General features: G+C 35.4%; 1 long non-coding RNA gene across 1 annotated transcript in view; it reads left to right on the plus strand.

The window, feature by feature from the left end:
* Positions 1-20,529, plus strand: part of LOC121028394 (uncharacterized) — a 114,125-nt gene that overhangs the window by 82,851 nt on the left and 10,745 nt on the right. The gene's annotated exons all lie outside the window — the stretch shown is intronic.

The raw sequence follows: 20,529 nt of genomic DNA on the forward strand, positions 1-20,529 counted from the left end.
TCCTGAGACTACTCTAAATGAGTAGTACCCTTTTTGTGGGGTACCTTGGAGATACAGAGCTTTCCCCACATTATAGTGTACAGATAACCAGACTAGCCTCAGGCTAGAACAGGCCCACCGGGCAGTCTTTTGGATCTCTATCCCATTCGGAGGTGCTATGACTTGTGCAAGGTTGTCACCATCAGTAAAGTGGAGGACAGACTGGAAAAAGAGTGAAAGAGGGATGTTAAAGCCTATCCAATGGAGTATTTTAAGTTCCCAACTGTTCTTTCTGATTTACTCAAGATTCATTCGGAGTATGTTTTACTTATATTATTCTTACTTCCAACTCTCCTTTGTCCTCTAAAACTAAATATTAGACATGTTCAGGACTCCTGGGAACCTAGGAGCTGAGGCCTTGTGGAAAAGTCAAGGAGTGGGTGATAGAGCTCCTCAGGCCACACATTTTCAGTTGCTTTTTTTTTCACATGTTCATTGTTCAGGACAAGATTATTGCAAATTATACCATGGAAGTATTCACAAAAATTTATTCCAAGTGAGCAAGATGAATTTTAGGCATATCCATTAAATCACGTTAGTTACTAGTCAGACTTTAATGTTGTTTCAAATAATGGTTACTGGCAAGTACTTTTACTCTTTTTAAATCACTCATAGTATTTTGGAAGGAGGTCCTAAAAACTGCTTTATTAAACATAAATTTAAAAGGTTCATTATTTTCAGTTATATTAGAATGCAGATTTTCTCTGGGAGGGAGCCTCATTCTCCCTACTTAAAAAAGATGCTATGTTTTAATCATTTCCTTTTCCGTACAAGCAATAGGCATTTCATTGTTGTTCTACTCAAGTGTAGCTTGTTTCTCCTCCTGTCTAGTTAAAAAAAAATTTTTTTTATTAATAAGGTCAAACTGGAATAAAAAAAAACTGTGAACATAGAGTGATCATTGCAGAAAACATCACGACTATCACTTCGTATTTTTCTCTGCATCTCCTTATCATTACATAGTCAACACTTCACTGTAAATTGTTTTAACTCTTGCCTCCCTTTAATTTGTGGCTTCCTTGACAATAGGAATTAGACTCTATATCTCTGTGCCAATTGCCTGAAACAATATCCAGTATATATGATTGGAACAAAAGGAAAGGACAGTAAAAGAAAGGAAACTTTTATGACTGAAAGACAATTAGTTATGTTAGCATTCCAAGAGAAGCCTCTCCTTGTATGGGACTTAGGCTTCATGTCATAAAATTTCTAATTTGTTCATTAAATTTAGGAAGTAGACATGTGTGGTTGACAGGGCATTATCTGAGTTGGGAGACTGCTTTGGGGTGCCATTCAAATCTCTGAATACATTTCCAGTTTCAAAAACAATACTACTGTATAATTTAATATATTGGTAATGAGAATAAAAATATTTGATGCTCTAAATTATAAAGAAAATATCGGTTTATATTGGCTCACCAACGTTTTACTGGTGATCCGGCAATAATGTCAGTACATCATTATATGTGCTACTTCAGTTAACCCCCAACCCAAATAACCCCCATAACAAATCTGTGATGTAGATGTTAGTCTTTAATGACCTTTTTACCATTAAGATATAAGGATTTTAAATAATTTAAGTAAGTGATAGAGCCAGGGTTTGAATTTGAGCAGTCAGAATCTAGAATCTACACATTTAGAATAGATTGTTATGTTATATAAATAAAAGCTAGGTCTTATGTTTAGAACAGTGAAAAATAATGGAAAAATAGCAAATTATATTTTAGTTCAAAATCTAAGCATTGGGTTTTAAATTTATTATTTTCTGTATTTTCAGGTGTGATCATGTGAAATACCATGGTGAAAAAAGGGTTTGCATAAAAACTTACTGTTTGTATTATTCAAATATTTGCATGAATATGAAAACACTTAATTGATGATTTAGTAACCTTTAATCAAGTAAAAATCCATCAACTCCACAATTAACTGTCTTTATTTAAAAGACAAATACAAAGTACTTTACTGAATGTTCTCACATCAAGCATTAAATAACTTTTTATAATGAATATAAAGAAAAGAACCAACTCTGTTGATATGAAAGGTTTTTGATAAACTTTGACTTTTGTTTCTTCCTGTGATAATCTAGCTTTCAGTAGACCATTTCTTTTTTAGATTATAGTTAGAAAAACAGGGTAATACTCTCAACACAAAGCAAACATCTATTTTAAAGCATAGGAGAAACAATGAGTCAGGTGAATTAGTCAGGTATCTTCTGATTTCTAAGCATGGAGTTGAAGAATGAGAGAAGCCAAGATAAAATTCTGAAAAAGAAGAGAAGCTGTCCAGCTTTCTGTGTGATGGTCTTTCACAAATTACCAAAGACTTATTCATAACTATTTGATTCTTTTGATTGTCATTATAGTTGCTATTTTAAATTTTTCATTTTTTAATGTCAGTAGTAGAAAATAATTAATTTTCATATATCAACCTGTATCTTGTAATTTTGCTGAACTCACCGATTTCCATACTTATCTCTAGGTGCTCTCATACTTTCCATGTTGTCTGCAAAAAAGGAAAGTTTTATTTCTTACTTTGCAATCATTATACATTTATTTCTCTTTTCTTACTGCTTAAGCTATGGTTACAAATTCACTATTCAGTAGAAGTGGTCATAGAAGATACCCTTTTTATTCTTTCAGGAAAAGGCGTTCAAAGTTAGATGAAATGTGATATATGCAGTACACGTTTTTATAGATAGTCTTTACAAGATTAAGATAAGCTTTTATAAGTTAAGGAAGTTTTTCTCTATCATTAGTTTTTTACATATATTTATGAAGAAAAGATGTTGAATTTTAGGGAATGTTAATAAGATTACATGATTTTGCTCCTTTATTTTTTCATTGATGTGAACTTGTGCATTAATTTTGAATTGTTAAAACCAATACATACCTGAAATAAACAAAACTTAATCATGATATATTCTCACATTATACAATCTTGGATTATTGTTAAAGAGTAAATTTCCCCTCCACAATTCTTTTTTTTTTTTTTAAGTTTATTTATTTTTGAAAGAGAGAGGGAAAGAGAGCACAGCAGAGAGAGAGGAGGACAGAGGATCTGAAGCAGACTCTGGGCTGATGCAGGGCTCAATGCAGGGCTCAAACTCACAAACCATGATATCATGACCTGAGCCAAAGTCAGATGCTTAACCAACTGAGACACCCATGTGTCCCAACAATCTTGGATTTAAATTATCAATAATTTGTGATACTTACATTTCTGTTCTATCATACTTCTAATTATTATTTTTGAAAAATTTTTAAATGTTTATTTTTGAGAGAGAGAGAGACAGAGTGTGAGCAAGTGAGGGGTAGAGAGAGAGGGAGACACAGAATCTGAAGCAGGCTCCATCCAGGCTCAAGGTTGTCAGCAGAGAGCCCGATGTGGGACTTGAACTCAACGAATGGCAAGATCATGACCTGGAGCCGAAGTTGGATGCTTAACTGACTGAGCCACCCAGGTGCCCCTCATACTTCTAGTTATTATTCAGTTAAAATGTTTTCTAATTTTATTTGTGGTTTCTTTTTTGACCCATGAGTTATTTAGAAGTGCATTGATTAATTCCTAAATATTTGATGAGTTGTTTAGATACATTTTTATTATTGACTTGGCTTAATTTCAATCCTTTGAAATTTGTTGATATGAGAATTATGACATGGTATATGGTTACCTTTGGCAGTATCCCACATGGATTTGAAAATAGCATGTATTCTTTTTTTTTTTAATTTTTTAATGTTTATTTATTTTAAGAGAGAGAGACAGAGTATGACCAGGGGAGGGGCAGAGAGAGAGAGACACACACACAGAATTAGAAGCAGGCTTCAGACTCCTAGCTGTCAGCACAGAGCCCAATGTGGAACTCGAACTCATGAGCCGTGAAATCATGACCTGAGCCAAGGTCAGAGGGTTAGCCAACTGAGCCACCCAGGTGACCCGAAAATAGTATATATTCTTAAGTTATTGAGTTGTTCTCTATTAGCTAAGTAGATCATGTTTCATAATCATTTTTTCCAATTTTTCTATAGGTTGCAGGTATTTCATCTTTTCATTTTATGAAAAATAAACACATTGACACATTGAGAGCTGCACCTGTCTTTTTAGTTCTGGTAATTAACATTATGCCTACAAATTTAGAATTGTTATATATTCCTGGTGAGTGAATACTTTCATTATTTTTAAATGCCTCATTTCATCTCTAACAATGCTTATTATTAAAGTCAATTGTGTCTGATACTAGCAGAACCAAGCAAACTTTGATTATTGTCCACATGTTATATATTTTTTCAACTTTTAATTCTCAACTTTGTGTTTACACCTGAGGTGTATCTCTTGCAAAAGGAGTGAAAATAAAGTCTCCAAAACAACAGAGCATCACCAACCTTTTTTGTTTCTGTGCCTCTCAAGTTATGAATATCCTGCAAAGTATGAGTACAACAAAAAAGTAAAAGCTGTATATTTATAGACAGAAGTTGTAAAGTATTATTTCTGAGAAATAAAAATATGCATTTTATCCTTATATACTCTAAAAATGCCATCATTATTTTCTTGCACAAACATATAGGATTAAACATTCAACTAGTAAAATAGTTTAAATCTAATAAAAAGCTATTTATTTTTAAATAATTATTTTATGCAGTTTTGCAGTGGTGTTCCTGATTATGCTTTTCTCATAAGGAAGGTGACTTTCTCTTTCCCTAGCTTCTCCAAATATGGTATTGTTATTACCTAATTAAATTGATTTAATATCTGTCAGTTGGTTACATGGTAATGCCCAATTTTTTTAACATGAGAAAAATATAGTTGCTGCCTACAGCCCCTAATTCTTCTTTTTAAAAATTCCTCAATCCTAAATTGCAGTTCTTTGAACAAAGCATGTGTGTCTGTGTTTTTTGAACAATCTAATCCTCACACAAGTAGAGCTACTTTCATGCTACTCTTAGATGGATCCTGTTTCTTGAACACTGTGAACTAGTGTATTTCTTTGGGGGAGCAATGTTTGACCACATCTCTCTTCCCTACTCTGATATATGTAAACTTCTGAACACATAACCACCAAATAACCTGTGCCTGTTTCTCTTATTAACATTTATTACGCTGCACCGAATTTCCTTATCTGTTCACTAGAAATAATTTTGAGGGCAAGGATTATGTTCTTCATCTTTGTATCTTTAATTACTAACACGTATATAACAGTGAACAGTTTTTGTAAAGTGGATGAATTCTTTTTAAAATAAAAAGCCATATCTTAAAGTATTGTTTGCCACCAGCAGCATCCCCTAGCAACAGTGGTTTGGAATATGAGCTGACAATCAAATGCATGATTCACAATAGGCTTCGCTCAGAGTGTATAAACTACTTTACTTGAAGAAAACCATCCTCCCTGGAATGCCTTAACTTTTATGCAGCTGGTCACAAACCCCCCACTCATGTACCTATGACTGGTGTGACTAGCCCTTATTAACTTGAGTTGCTGATACTTGATAATAGATGAATGCTCTGATACATAGTCCTCATCTTGTTTTTAGTGTACATAATCTACTAACAATTATTTGAGTTACCAAGAGTCAAAATCTAGAGGCTAGAAGAAAGGAAAGGCTAGAGGAAAACTAACAGAGCCACTGTTAATTCTTCTCTTCTACTATTGCAAAGTGATTCCATTGGGTAAGCAAATTAAGAGCATTTTGGAAAAAGGAAGCTAGAATCTTTCCAAACAAGAAAAGAAAAAATGTTCCTTCCATTACTGATTCCTCAGGGCAAGACTGTTGAATCACGAGAGTATGTGCTTTGTTTCATAAAATGACCTGAAATGAGCAGGTTTTCAGGATCGACTTTCAGGGCCGATCCCCAACTCCCAGTTTCCCAATTCATCTTGTCTATAGCTGCAATCATGACAAAGAAACAATCAGGGCAGAAGTTTAGCATCTTATTAATGTATTTAATGAGGATTGTTGATGGTTAACAAGTAGCATCAAGCAAAAGATCATAAATGGGCATGTTACTACAATAATTTTTAGATCCTTGCAGAAATTTCAACTATTGTTCATATCGATAATGATTGTGAAATATTCAAAAAGTTCAGGGGTTCTTGAATGACTTAACAAAATATTTTTTTTGCCTTAACAAGATATTAAAGACTTTATAAAACAGATTTTCCAATTCCAAAAAAAAAAAGTTTGTAATCACATACATGTATAAACAAATATCTTAGGATTCTCCATTCTTCAAATTTATAAGATATTTTTCTTTGTCATAAACAAGATACTTACAACTCTATGAAATGTGTTTAATAATTTACATACCTATATATAATTTTAGTATAATTCAAAATTTTATTTTTTTTTTATTTTTTTCAACGTTTATTTATTTTTGGGACAGAGAGAGACAGAGCATGAACGGGCAAGGGGCAGAGAGAGAGGGAGACACAGAATCGGAAACAGGCTCCAGGCTCCGAGCCATCAGCCCAGAGCCCGACGCGGGGCTCGAACTCACGGACCGTGAGATCGTGACCTGGCTGAAGTCGGACGCTTAACCGACTGCGCCACCCAGGCACCCCCAAAATTTTAAGTGGCATCTATTTTCATGAGATCATAAAGATATTTTAAATATAACATGTATTTTTTATTTTCAAATTGTATACCTCTCTAAATTTTTGAACATTTTCCTTTTTAAAATATACTGAATCATGAGATTCTATGTGTAGTGGAGAAGGTGACATATTTCAGAAATAAAAATGCTGAACACAATCCCAAAAAAAGCAAATGAGGATTCCACAGGGACAGGTCACTGGGAACAGCAAACAAGACCACATTGTATTTTGTAGTTTGGCATCATGTAAAACATCACTTGCTGCTGCCTTCATGGCATTCCCTTTGGGACAGAGCAGCAATGACTTGCTGACATCCCCTTCTTGTAAGATCATGGAAATATCCTCGGTTATTTCCAATTGTTTATAGGCATCATTTAAGGGATTGCAGCTGTGGCTTCACTTGCACTTTCCACCTGTCATATGGTAATTGCCTCAGAATTAACACTGTAAAAGGAAGCAAAGATTCTTAAGAGATGTATTTGGCCCCAAATTAGCCAGATATGTACATAAATGTGCTCATTTTCCCATTAAGAAGAGAGCCATAGAGGGATGCTCTTCTGCTCTTGGCAGATGGCGGTAGAAACTCATCAGTTACTCTCATGCTGCTTTGCCATAATCCCAGGGAAAAACAAAATTATCATCTACTGGTTAGATTTATAGCACTTAAATTATGATATCTTTTAAGTAAAGGCCAGAATTATCATCAGGGGAAGATGGATTAAGTGTGTTATCCATTATGTTACCAAATGCCGAAGGTGAAACATTGCATTTACAATTTCAAGTGAAATAAAGAAGCTGCATGATTTAGATTTTATCTCCCAAAATTATCCAATAAGCTCATTAAGCCTTTTGAGGAGGGGTAAAGTATAAATAGAAAGGCAGACTGGCAATAATTACAGCTTTATACATACACTTAATTGGAATGAAACTCTTAAATCATGCATAATAAAGTAGTATGATTTAAGAATTTCATTCCCATTAAATGTGCATCTTAGGTTCTCATGTTAAGTGTGAACATAAAAGTTCAGCTAAATGTTATGATTTAACGTGAGAACTAAAGTAGATAAAATGAAAAAATAGGCCAAGATTCTAAGGAGAATGGTCTCCGTGATGCTGCTTCAGTTTCTAAGGCAGATAGTTGGAAAAACAACTTTCCTTAGGAAAACCAAACCAAACAAAACCTGGGTGTGTATTTTTTTACTGAAACCTATCAGAACATTTGCTATGCAAACAAGTTTTTTAGCTACCTCTATAAATATATTAGCCTATATTTCCAGTTTTGTGGTGTGTACATTCTACAATCTAGAACTAAGATGTGAATCAACAATTATCAAATTTGCATCCTATGCCAGATGCATCCTTTCTTTTGACTTCTCATTTTTTTATCTGATTCTCCTTCAAGCTCATATCATAGAATTTCCGAAAGCTGAGTACTTTCTGTTTAGTCTTTTTTATGTTCTCCCCTTGGAGATTTTACACGATGCATTCAATTCTCACATTTGGCAGGATGATGTGAATTCTGCCATGACATATTCAATAGGTATCCAACATCAGTCAAATGCATAATTTCAACAAAGAGACTGCTCTATTTAGCTTTTTTTAATTTTCATCAATAGCACTGCAATTCTATCAGGTTTAAATGTTTGAGGAAGTCCAGATCTATCTACTTTTGAACATAGATCCATTAAAAAATCAAATATTCTTGACTACTATTCATATGCCATTTTGATCTGTTAAAAGGAATACAATAGAATACATTTAAAAATGAGAAAAAAAAGACTCATAAGATAAGTCAAGAAGTTAGGCTTCGAAAATCTTACATTTTAAGAAGTTTAAATAAATAAATAAATGCCATGGGCAGACAGAACAGCAGATGATTTATTGGGACTGGCAGAATCAAGTGAGGCTCTTTAGAGAATACTTCATTTGAGTTTAGGTTGTGAAAATTAAGTAAAATTTCAACAGGCAGAGAAAAATATTTCAGGTAGAGTGTCATCAAAACCTAGAAGAGTCAAAGCATTGGGCATATACCGTCTAGAGCAAGGAGTCATTGAGAGGCATTAACAGAAGATGAGATGAAAAAGATAGATTGGGAATAGAATGGAAAAAGCCTTCATTCTATCTCCAAAAAGTAGACTTTTTGAAATAGTCATGAAGAACTAAGCAAAGGATGGATATGCTGTGACTTCTTTTATAATGATACCTTTTGGCAGCTGTTGTAGAATGAATTGTGTTCCTCCAAAAACAGAGTATCTATAAATGTGAACTTATTTGGAAATAGGGTCTTTGCAGATGATTGAGTTAAAATGAAATTATTAGAGCACACCCTAATCCAGTATAACTGGTATCCTTATCAAAAGAGGGAATTTAGACAGAAACAGATGTTTACATGTGGGGGGGTGGGGGGCCCAGGCGATGTGAAGGTACAGAGAGAACGTCTAGAAGCCAAGAAATGCCTGAGACTACTAGAAACAGAGGCATGGAACAGATTCTCCCTCACAGACCTCTAACACTTTGATTTTTGCATTTCCAGCCTTTAGAATTATTAGACAGTATAAGCTTCTGTAGGTTATGCTACCCAACTTGTGGACTTTGTTTTGGCATTTCCAGGAAACTAATTTAGCAGTGTTGTGGATTATGGATGTAAGGGTCTGAAACTGGAGGCAGAAAAAGCAGTTAAGTAACTGCAATAGTTTGCAAATAAATGATGTCACAAGATGTAAAAAAGGAAATGTTGGTCCATATATGAGAAATACTTTAATAAAGAAATATTGGGGCACCTGGGTGGCGCAGTCGGTTAAGCGTCCGACTTCAGCCAGGTCATGATCTCGCGGTCCGTGAGTTCGAGCCCCGCGTAGGGCTCTGGGCTGGTGGCTCGGAGCCTGGAGCCTGTTTCCGATCCTGTGTCTCCCTCTCTCTCTGCCCCTCCCCCGTTCATGCTCTGTCTCTCTCTGTCCCAAAAATAAATAAACGTTGAAAAAAAAATTAAAAAAAAAAAGAAATATTAAGATTTTCAGTAAATTAATTGTAGAAGAGGTATAGGAAAAAAAAATAATAAGGACTGACAATTTTCTAGTTTTGCCCATTTAATTCAATGTTGGATAAGTGACAAATATGATAGTCATATTTGAGTCAACTTGAAATGGAAGAATTGATATTGTTTTAGAAAGGTTTGAATTCAAAGTAACTCTGAGACATTGGTTTGTTGTTTTAAAAGAAAACTTGAAAAAAAGGTCTTGGTTGGACATAGGGATTTGAGTTCTATTACCATTTGAAGTAATGCGTTTACATAAAGTGGAGTGGAGGTAAAAATTGCTGGGGGTAAAACTCTAAGGAGCAACAATATCTAAAGACCAGATGATAAAGAAGGATTTTGTTACAGAAACTCAGAAGTAGTCAGGCAAATAGAGGACATCCACAAGAGAGAAATGTTAGAGAAGCCAAAGAAGAAAACAAGTTTCAGGACAGATGGAATGGAAAACATTTAAAATGCTAATTGAAGACGAAGACAGAGAAGTATCCATTAAATTAGGCAAATGGATCATCATTGTATAACCTGATGATCATTGTTGGAAAAGAATACACACACTTCTGCTATATTAGCATATTCATCCAAGAAATAAGAAAGGCATCTGTCTCAGAATAGCAAAGTATGTGAGGTAATTCATTTTCCTGTTTCTTCCTCAACTTAGTTTCAGACTTCCAAATATCTTTATTGTCACTTTCTGGTTGGTACAATTATAGCTCATTAAACCTACTCTCTGGATATAACTCTTTTGATGACACAGTTATTGAACTGTGTGCCAGAATCTTCTATTATGCAGTGATCCCCATCTTGGATCTTGCTTCCCTTTCCTTTTTAAGGGCTGTATTTCATTTAGAGAGGTTTCATATTCAAGGCAAAATTTAGGAGAAGGTACAGAGATTTCCCACATACCCTCTGCCCCCACACATGCATAGCCCCCTTATTATCAACATCTCCTACCAGAGTGGCACATTTGTTACAATTGATAAACCTACATTGGCACATCACAAGCACCCAAAGTTCATAGTTTACGTTATGGCTCATTCTTGGTATTGTAATTTTATGGATTTTGACAAATTGATTATGACATATATCTATCATTATAGTATTGATGGGGTTTTGGGGTGACAGTGGGATTCAGAGCCGACAGCCAAGAAAGAATTCTTAAAGACATCTTTAGTGCAAAAAGGTGATTTTTTTAAAGCCTTTTTAAGCCTGGGAACAGGACCTGTGGGCAGGAAGAGCTGCACTGGGATTATGCGGAGTGACTGCTTCTATACTGTGGAGTTGGGGGAGGTAAAGTCAAGAGGAAGTTTCGTAAAGGGATTTCCAAATGCTAAAGAGGATTTATAGATTACTGGAGGCCTAGCTATTGTCAAGCTAAGGGTGCCCCCCACCCCCTCGCAAAGCATTATCATTAAGATAGTAGGGAGTTCCTAGAGATTAGGCTATTGATGAGATATTTGTAAACTGCTGGAGACTATCAGTTTAACCATTTGTTTTCCGCCCTTTCTTTTGTTCTTGGGCAGCCAGGAATGCCTGAAGAATATGCACATATTGAATATGCACATATCCCATCTGGGAGGGTGGTTTGTGGGGTGTCAGCTTGACTTATAGTCCCTCATCAGTATCATACAAAGCATTCTGACTGCCCTAAAAATTCTCTGTGTTCTGCCTATTTATCCTTCTCCCTCCCTCAATCCCTGGCAACCACAGATCTTTTTACTGTCTCCACAGTTTTTACTTTCCCAGAATGTCATAAGTTGGAATCATGTAGTATTTAGTCTTTCAGACTGGTTTCTTTCACTTAGAAATATGCATTTAAGTTTCCTTTGTGTCTTTTCATGGCTTGATAGCTCATTTACTTTTAATACTGAATAAATTCCATTGTCAAATACCCAAGGAGAACATTTCAACTATAATTAATACTTAAAACAGCTAAGGGCAAAGATATCAGGAAATACTTGAACTTTTTTCCTGTCCAGGGATACAGCTTGTCTTTGAAGACTGTGCCCATCCTAAGATAGATTGCTTCATTTGGCTTTTCCTGTGGTCTTCAAGAACAGCTGGAATGAAGGGTATTAAAAAAACACTCAACTATTGTAAAGTTAAAAAAAAAAGCAAAGAATAGGGATGTCAATACCTATTATTGAAAAACAGTAATTAAGTAGGAATTGAATGTTCATTTGAGAAAATACTTGTGGAGTACTTCCTCTTCTCAGTCCGGTAAGAGTCATGGGGTATTTCTGTTTCTGTTTTGTTTTTATAATATAGTAAGAGAATGTACATTAACTATATAAGTTGAGAAGATCCTGGATGCTTTTATTCTCCCCTCCCCTTTAATTTGCTGGAAACCAATAGATCTCTGGGTGGAGGGTACATGCATTGTCATTCCCCAAGGAAATTTAAGAAACATCAACATTTGGACCCTACCCCAGACCTACTGAATCATAATTGCCAGAAGGTATTTAAAACAAATAGCCAGGGGCTCCTGGGTGGCTCAGTCGGTTAAGCGGCCGACTTTGGCTCAGGTCATGATCTCGCGGTCAGTGAGTTCAAGCCCCGCGTCGGGCTCTGTGCTGACAGCTCAGAGCCTGGAGCCTGTTTCAAATTCTGTGTCTCCCTCTCTCTGACCCTCCCCCGTTCATGCTCTGTCTCTCTGTGTCTCAAAAATAAATAAACGTTAAAAAAAAATTTTTTTAAACAAATAGCCAAAAAAAGTCCTCAGCTTTTTTTCTCATGAATAACTTGTTACCCACAACTTGATAGACCTTCAACAAGGCTAATTTCAAATTTGTCAATCACCAGAAAATAATACAGAAAGGAAGTAAATAATACATGATTTTGGAGAACCTTGAGGAAATAAATTAAGCCACTTTTGTATATTTAAAAAAAATGTTTTAAGTTTATTTATTTTTGAGACAGAGACGGAATGTGAGTGGGTTAGGGGCTGAGAGAGAGGGAGACACAGAATCTGAAGCAGGCTCCAGTCTCTGAGCTGTCAGTGCAGAGCCTGACACAGGGCTCGAACGCAAGAGCTGTGAGATCATGACCTGAGCCGAAGTCGGACGCTCAACCGACTGAGCCACCCAGGTGCCCCCCCTTTTTTTTAATTTTTTTTTTTAATGTTTAAAGCCACTTTTGTGTATTTGTAACTAGAGGCCAAACAGTCATTTACTTTAAAAACAAATATAATGCAGGTCTTTGTGTATAACTTCCAAATATTCTATCATTAAATAGATTGGGAAACCAATTTATTCCTTATTATTTTTTTCCCTTTAGCTGAACAAGATTCTAACAATCTCCCTTTTCTTCTCCACATGCATTATAAACTTACTTTCTTTTACTAATAAAATCTGACCAATAACTATTGTTTTTATTCGTGTGTATCTAGATAAGTCTCAAACAGGAAGTGAACCAGGAAAAGGGATATGGTAAGAAAAATGATGCACTACAGAACATTTAGAGAGAGAGATTTTTTTTTAAGTTTATTCATTTATTCGGGGTGGGGGGGGCAGAAATAGAGGGAGAGAGAGAATCCCAATCCCCAGAGAATCCCTGATGTGGGGCTCAAACTCATGAACCATGAGATCATGACCTGAACTGAAACCTGGTCAGATGCTTAATGACTGAGCCACCCAGGTGCCCCTAAGGAGAGAGCTTTGAATGGAAATAATAGAAATCTGTGCTAGATATATACAAGATGCTCAGTAAATACCAATTATTTAAATTTACATTATAAAATATGTTAATGGATAAATTGTGGTCTGCATCTGTAATGCTTCTGTGTAGGGCAGAAACAATTGGAATGATGTGGCTAAAACCAGTTTAGATAATTGGAAAACTTCTGAGTCAGCATCTAGATTAGAACACATCTGGTAACCCTCTCCTTCCAAAGGATCTACTTACATGGGATCTAAGGAGACAGCTGGTAAGATCCTATCTGTGTCTATATTTGTGATGTAGGCATATGTTACTATGGCTGGTAGAGTAGTGGGGACCGCATGTGGAAGGTGATATATGCCAGCTTGGAGCAGGAGTTTCAGGTATATCTGGAGGGAATGCTTTATAAGATAGAAGTTTCAAATAAAATAAGCTGAATTCACTCACTGAGCCCAAACATCATTGTCCTAGAATGGGGTCCATCCGAACACAGATATCTGTGTTTCCTGAGAAGAAACACACTAAACTAAAAATGTCTTGATTTAATGTTTCCAGAAATGATGTTAAAACTGATCAAAATTGGAATGTAAAGCATTTGGGATAGGGCCAGTCTTCCCACTTCTAAAAAGCCTGCTGTGTCCTTGGAGCACAGGAATATTAAATGTTCCCTTGGGTTGGGGTTCAGGAATCTGTATTTTGCAGGAGGAGGAAGGCAGTGGCAGAAGGGCAGCTTGTGGAAAATGGGATCAATGGGTGACAGAAGCTTTCTCTTTACTCTGAAAAAGCTTCCATAAATATTGAGGAAAGTGTTGCAGAAGGAAGGGCTTTTGTGTGAGCTGATAAATGCATAGAAATAGAAAACTCAGATTTAGTATATACACCGATGTACTTTATAATCACAACCTAGGAAACTTCAGAACACATAAATAAGAAAATAATTTTAAATAATCATTTGATATGTCTTATTCTACCTTATATTAGTCATTAATCTCATGATCTCATGACATCTACTTTAAAAATATGAGTAGTATCAAGAGTGCCTGGGTGGCTCAGTTAGTTAAGCCTCTGACTCAGCTCATGTCTTGATCTCACGGTTTGTGAGTTCATGCCCCACTTTGAGCTCTATACTGACAGCTCAGAGCCTGGAGCCTGCTTCAGATTCTGTGTCTCCTTCTCTCCCTGCACCCCCTCTGCTTGCACTCTAGCTCTCTAACTCTCAAAAAAATTAAATTAAAAATTAAAAAAATATGGGTAGTGTCTGAAGCCATACCATTCTTCTGACTTAAGGTGGCAAGCAAGGATTGACTTACCCATCATCCAATCCACTGCTCTGGAGGATGATAACTTAAATATTTATAACCCAGAATCACTTGAAGGTAGTATTTCTCACGTGGGCTGCAACCTTGAGTCCTATTTGGAGTCTGTACTAAGGCATTGCGATAGCAGCTGCATGCACAATGACTGGATCTTTGGTCACATATGTTGGCAGGTGCACCTGATTTTATATGGCAACTTGTTGGAGTTTCTTGATTTTTACTTCATATGCCTGTAGAAGTAAAGGTCTAGGTGGTAGTAGCTATGGTATTTCTGACTATATTTTCTGTTCAATTTCTTAAAATATAAAATTGCTCCAAAAGTAAAGTCTATGAATTAAAAAATAAATACTTTAAAAACAAAAATATAATGCATCCAGTTCCTATCACCTCCACTGCTGCTGCCTTCACCTAGACCACCATCATTTTTCACATTATTTGGTCCTGCTCCCGTACAGGGTGTTCTCACTGTAGAGGCCAGAGTGATCCACTTAAAGCATGTCTCTTCTCTTTGTAAAACCTTTCTATGGGTTTTAATTCAGTTGGATAGCCTAAAGTTATCACAGCAACCTACAGTGCTATGTATATGATTTCACACCACCTGATTCTATATCCCTTTAACTTTTTGACATCTTCAGCTCATACTTTCACCTGCCTCATTCCACTCTAGCTTCGTAGACTTTCTCTTTATTGAACACATCAACACTTCCTCTAACTTTGAAGATTTTCATACTCTTCCCTCTTCCTGGAATGACCTTTTGCCAGATAGCCTGATAAGGTTGGTTCCTTGTCTCCTTCAGGTTGTCTCAATCATCACCTTTTACTAAGTCATGACTTCCTTAATCACCCTGTATAAAAATAGCAACCGTTTCTTCCCAGGAATATTTCCCTGCTATATTTTTTCTTCACAGCATGATATGAGATATGCTGTCTATTTCACTGTCCACCTATCTACACTCAAATGTGTAGGGAGGGATGGAGGAAGTGAGAGAATGAGGGAGGGAAGGAAGGAGAAAAAAGAAGAAAGAAAATAAAAATGAGAAAACTAAAAGTGAGAGAGAACTTGGCTTGCTGGAATTATCACACCAGATAGGTGCGGAACCAAGACTTAGCCCCAAACACAGTAAAATATGACTAACCCAAGATTCATGTATGACAATTTAGACAAAATCATGTATGATTTTGATATTCATACTTATGGTTCCTGCCTAATTTATTTATGGTGATAGCATCTCAGAATCTATTTATTTGGTTACATTCACATTATTCTATGAGAGGAGTTATGAATTTGAAAGAAATGTATTCCTTAAGAGCATGATGTTATAATTATCAGACAATGTTGTATTTAAGTAGGAGAAGAACATTTTTTAAGTAGAAGAAAACTGGGGTTTGGTTAATGCTGATTCTTAACCAGAGTTGGGTCCAATCCAAAGAGAGCAATTTGCTTTATCATGATTGACCCAACAAAAATCTTTGTATTTATTTATCAGGGTCATTCTTAAATGGGTCTGTCTGAAAAGCACATTTCGACAATAGATTGATCCCCATGGCATTTTAAATCTTTGGGTGAGCAGCTTCAGGTTAGAAATTAAAACATCCTATTGTATATCTACCAAATGGAGTTCCGTGCTTCAGGCATTTTGAGCTTGTCTAAAAGTCCTGCAAAGAGTATCTGTTTTGTAAATGTCTTTTATATAAAATGAAGTATGGAGGGGTGAGTTTAAATGTTAAGACAAAAGAAAGAAAGGCATATGGAGAATATTACAGCCACAAGTTTAAGGTCACAACTAATGGCATCATTCTTAACAAAGCAACAAACCTGAATTTTGGAAGATCAAGAAAAGTTGTAATTTAATTTAGGAATATGTTAGTTGGTTCGTATCTTGTTTAGATCTAAAAGGTCTGTATGTAATTTAAGAAGGCTAGTTTCTTCATACCATCATGCTATAATGTGATGATTTTTGTTTTTGTAACATTTAATTTCTGTTTTTGGATGGACAAATTACCCTTGTGTCCCCTGCAGCCAACTGGAATGATTCCCACTGACCGCAGTAATGAGGGCAGAGCTGATTAACTTTAGGCCTTTTCCCACGAACATCAGGAAACAATTACACACACACACCCACAGACACACGTGCACACACACACCCACACCCAGAGTCTTGTTAAACAAAAATATTCTTATCTTCTCTTTCGCCAAAATAAAAAAAAAAAATAGTGGTTTCACCAACATGGCAATTGCCAGTTGGCCAGAGGATGAGGTCACTTGCATGTCCTCCCTCAGCACTCAGAGGATTTGCATACTTGGCTGCAATCTTGTTTTGAAGGACAGCTGCGCTGGTGATTCTGCTCTCAGTGGGATGTAGAGGCAGTGTCTTAAACAGCTTTACTTGAACCCGTTTACATAGTTAAACTAGATTATAGAACTATTTAAGGAAAATGTTAACTCAGATGTGTAAAACGTAAATAGACCTTAATTTGCCCTTCTTAGTCTTTGATAATTAGATATTTACCTTATTTTATAGATGGAGGACTTGTGTCTGACCGTACCTACTGTATTGTGTGATTATCCCTTGAAAAAGAGGCCATTCTTCTCTAGATGTTTTTTTGGTCTTTGCAAAAGACCAAAGAATCTTCTGCAAAGAAATTATCACTCAAAATTTCCCTTTATGCCTCTACTGGAAATTGCACGTTGGTTAACTGTACAGATCTGAACTTCTAAACTTCCTTGAATATTATGGACTATCATTGAATGCCTTGTACTTTTCTTGGTACTATGGGAACAACAAAGAAGTAAAATAGACATATCCTACTCTAGAGAATTTTCCAATCTAGTTGTTGAGTAAAAGATACCTAGAATTTTACATTTTCTATGTTAGTTTGTATTGTATATTGTATTATGTACAATATTGTATATTGTATAATTATTATACATAATTATATGTATAGTTATACATATAATTCTTTTAGAACACTTATTACACTTCAAGGTAGTTATTTACATAATTATCTCTCAAGTTCGTGAATACATATTTTTAATCCCTAATCATGATACAAAATCTACTTTGTAGTAGATATTTAATAATAGATTTTTATATGTGCAAATGTTTTAATTCTATCAGGAGAGGTTTAATTACTTTCATGCTAGATATATATTTTTATGCAATATTTATATACTCTTCTTTTATCTAAACTTTTGAGCCCATCTCCGTTGAAAAGCCAACCAAAGAACTAAATAGTCATCCTTTATTCCTTTCTTTCTTTTACTCATATATCGGATCCATTATTAGGTGTTACAGATCTAGCAAAATATATATCAAATCTATTCACTTGTGCTAGTCACCACTGCTGTTATCCATATCACTACCATTATCTAGATGTCTGCAAATCTCTGTTAATGGATCACCATGTGTTACTTTTGCCTTTCCACTTTCCATCCATAGGAACCAGTGTGATTTCTTTAAAATGTTAATCTAGGTAATGTCATCCCTAAATTAGAAAACTAACGGCTCCCATACTTTTAGGATGAAGCCAGACACCTTATCTGACTAGCAAAGCCCCACACAATTTTATCCTGATACATCTCTAACCTCCTCTTTGTTTCCTGTCATCCTTCCCATCTAGCCTCAGACACATTATGTTCTTTAACAGAAGGGTTATTCCAGCCACATATTCTTTGGACCAGTTCTTTTCTCCGTCTGAAATATACTGCTTTCAAACTCTCAGATAGCTGAACTCTTTGTCATTCCTGCCTCAACTTAAATGCTTCTTTTGTATCTGTTAATATGTGTATATTACAATAAATGAGAGATGCACTTAAGAGTAATTTTATAATGGGTTTAATTATTTCACCTACAAAAATTCTGGAAGAATGGGGTGCTTGGGTGACTCAGTCAGTTAAACATCCAACTCTTGATTTTGACTCAGGTCATGATCTCATAGTTGTGAGCCTCATGTCAGGCTCCCTGCTGAGCTTGCAGCCTGCTTGGGATTCTCGCTCTCTTCCTCTATCTCTGCCCCTGCCCTGCTCAAGTTTGCTTGCTTTCTTTCTCTGTCTCTCAAGATAAATAAATAAACATTAAAAAAAATTCTGGAAGGATGACTATTACAATGCTAGCTAACGAAGTCCAGGGATATCAAAGCACTTGTGCAGTTTTTCTGTTCATTCTCTTTATTTTCTTTTCAAAGTTACATTGCTTTCTGAGCACTATATACAAGAGTGAATAGATGACTACAGTAAATACTCTTTCAAGAAAGAAGAAGTGCCAGGGGAATGACCATTAGATTGGCAACAAAGGGTGTTTGCCACATTTCCTCAGAGAGATCATCTCTGACAGTCCAGTTGATAGTTGCCAATTCAGTTACTGTTTAGCACATCCCCCATTTTTATTTTCTGCATAGCATTTATAATCATATGGTATTTTTTTTTTATTTTCCTGTTTGTTGTTTTATTTATTATCTATCTCCCTTCATTAAAATATAAGCCGTGGATTGTCTATTTTGTTTATGGTTATATTTTCTGAATCTAGGATCATGCTCCTGGTACATAATTGTTTCTCAAAAGAGTAATTATCATGTGGATGGGAGTGACTCGATAAATCTGTGTGAACAGACTTTAAATAATACATAGCTATCATAATTTCATACTAATGATACTGAAAACATCTTTAAAATTGGAAAAAAGTTTAATCTTTCAAAAATTATAACCAAAAAGAAAAATAAACAACAAAAGGAACAAAAAAGATCAACCCTGTAGCGTATCAGTTAATCAAAAAAGTATCTTATAAGTAGTGTTACATGGTAGTCAATCTAATTTTCTTACTAAACCAGATGTAAAATACATCCAGAAACCTGAGGTCTACAGTGTCAATTTCAAAGTTTCTTTCAATGATTTGTATGATATATGAATGCTTGTTCAAGGCTTTCTTTGATTTTCAGCTAAGGTTTGTTGCTAGTGGGAATTGCATGTGTTTAGGCAGAAAGTCATAATGCAAAAGCACGTAGCAAAAAGAATACAGACCAAGGGGTCGTCATGGAAGCTATGTGAGGTCCTGTGACACTTGCTTCATGTCTTGTGCCTTTAAAAAATAGTCATACTTCCTGCTGTCAAACATTGTTGGCACATGGATTTGGTGGCACGTGCTTAATATTTTATATTAAAATTCTAATAGAAAAATTACAAGTGTTCTTTCCTGCTAGGTGCTTTTCCTAAGTTTATGTGCATATTTCCAATAGTTATTTCCTCAAAAATAATTTTTCAGGGTGTTCACATAACAACATACATTTCTGTAGCCTGGCTACAAAGTCATTGCTTATTTAGACAGTACTAATGACTTCCCCAAAATTATTTAGCTTGTAGAGAGAAGGACAGAACTTAAACATGTATGTATTAAAAATTATCTTTGGTTTTAAAAGTGGGTTCAATAGCTCAAGTGCAGCAATTATTACAGTCATATTGAGTCATGACATGCCCTGTGGTTTTGATTTAAAAATCAGTTAATGCACATGACCTAGTGAGCAGCCATATCACATTTACTGCAGTCAGAAAATGGAGATTTGTTACAAAAGGACCCTGGAAATCTTTTCCTTCTTTAAGGATCTTATTTAATAAGTTTTTAAAAGTAGAGTTTATGATCCATCAGACTTCTCATCTACAGCTCATTTCCCTCATAGGAAAAGTATAAAAGATCTAGCAAAAAGAAACTAGCAATTGTAACAACATTGTTCTTACTCAAATTCGGCTTGAATGTCTCCTTAAAGGAATTGTGAAATTATAATTTATAATAAGAAATACATATTTGGTTTGGTTTTTGTCCTAAAATCCTTGGAATTTCCTGAGGAGAGACATAGATGTCTTTTGTTATGTTAAAGTGACTTTTGGACCTCACCTAAGGATGGCAGCT

The sequence above is a fragment of the Herpailurus yagouaroundi genome, unplaced genomic scaffold, assembly GCF_014898765.1.
Source record: "Herpailurus yagouaroundi ecotype Mexico unplaced genomic scaffold, PumYag 100, whole genome shotgun sequence".
In the NCBI taxonomy this organism is placed as follows: domain Eukaryota; kingdom Metazoa; phylum Chordata; class Mammalia; order Carnivora; family Felidae; genus Herpailurus; species Herpailurus yagouaroundi.